Source organism: Polistes canadensis, unplaced genomic scaffold, assembly GCF_001313835.1.
Source record: "Polistes canadensis isolate GaletaPanama2010 unplaced genomic scaffold, ASM131383v1 scaffold_85, whole genome shotgun sequence".
Classification (NCBI taxonomy): domain Eukaryota; kingdom Metazoa; phylum Arthropoda; class Insecta; order Hymenoptera; family Vespidae; genus Polistes; species Polistes canadensis.
Window position 1 is genome coordinate 504,690 of NW_014569632.1, and position 1,954 is coordinate 506,643.

The window sequence follows — 1,954 nt, forward strand, 5'->3', positions numbered from 1 at the left end:
GCGCGGGCAAATTGAAGTTATTTTTGAGGTTATATTCGTTTTGGTACGTTAAAAAAGTATAATTTCTTACGTGCATGCATAAATACACACATCAGTTTTTCTTTATTATCATTATTGTCACGATAACGGTTGTTCAATTATATATTTAACGTTATTTGTATCGTTAATGATAACTCGTTCCATTACGTAAAAGAAGATATACGTCACGCAAAGAAGAGACAGAACCATTTCAAGTTTCTTTCATTTAAACAACATCTGTTATATTACTGTTTATTTCGATTGGTTTCACGACACCTGTACGTATATATATATATATGAATTTGAAAATGACTGAAGATGGAATTGGTTCGTTCGTAACGTTGACCTTTCATCGAAGAAAAAGGGGGGAATGTAGACTGTTAAACGTGTTTTCTCTTCCTCCACCGGTCGTATTCCCGTCATCGATGTGAAAAGAGAAAAAGAAAGAGAGAAAGAGAGTAAGAGAGAGAGAGAGACGAAACGCATCCGAGCAAAAAACAGGACGGACTCGTCATTGAAACAAGAAGAGCTTGAGAAAATGCCGAGTGCAAGAAACCGAGAAGCTTCCTCTTGCTTCCTCCCCTTCTTCCTCTTCCCCTTTCTCCTTTTTCTTCTTGTTCTTGTTCTTGTTCTTCTTTCACCTCCTACCAATCGTACCAAAAATACTCACCAACTCGCGCGACTATCTAACAAGAAGAAAAGGAATAAAGGTAAAGCGAGTTACAATCTGCACTCAAAAGAGAAAGAGAGAGAGAGAGAGAGAGAGAGAGATAGAAAACTTTCACGACAAGATTGTTTCTTCCTTTGCAAAAGGATTTAACCTGCCGTTGCATAATTCGAGCCCCCATCCTTGATTTATTTCAATCCACCAATGAATCTACTTCGACAATTTATATTGCAAAATACGAAACGAAAATTTCGTTTGGTCGTTGGAAAACGATAAACCTAAAATGAGACGTTTTTTTTTAATGAATACGACAAGTTCCTTTTGACTTTCTTTAATCTCGGTTGGTCGTTCTTATTCTTAATTGACTTTCTCCGCTTTCAAACTTCTCTCTCTCTCTCTCTGTTTCTTTCTTCTAAGAAATTCGTCGATAAAATTCAAGAATTTAAATAGGGCGTAACTTTTTACAAAAAGTTGTGTGTATATAGGTACAGTCTTACAATTAGAATAAAAATTCTTCCGAAATTTCACTTTTCTATTAAAAAGTTTGCCACTCCCCGAGAATAATTAATTTAAAGAATAATTTTTGTTAAATTTAATTATCAATATTCTTGTAATTAAGTATATGATTACGTGTGATAAGATAAGGTGTTTTAGGATCAAATTGTATTGTAACATGTTAAGTTTTATTGAAACGTATGACTCTGTAAAAAAGATAATATGTATTGACACGTGAACTGTAAATGATCAAGTTGCTGATGAAGTCCCCAGTAAGGGACGAAACGTACAACTAGTTCTAAATAAATTGTTCATCAGATTTATTAACCGTCTATTATTCCCTTTGAGACTTATATATTTTTGTTAAAGTTTTTCCTTTTGTAATATCATGAACGCGTATAATCAATAAGTGGAACATGAGTTACACGTATACACACATTTGTTCACACGTTAAAAGACGACAGAAATGGATACAAACACAATTTACCACTCGACTTTCGATAATCTTTAATTACCATGGACGGTAATTAACATTCGCTTTGCGAGTTTACCGAGTTAATTATTTCGAGTGTAATTTACTTCGGGGTGAGTAGAAACCGGGGTGGATAGGGGGTGGAAGGATAATCGATAACGCTCGGTGGATGGAATATTCGCTTTCGTTAGAAATTGATGTTCATTGCAGCTGTCGAACGATGCCAAAGGCAGACGGTATGAGACAGAGAGAGAGAGAGAGAGAGAGAGAGAGAGAGAGAGAGAGAGAGAGAGAGAGAGAGA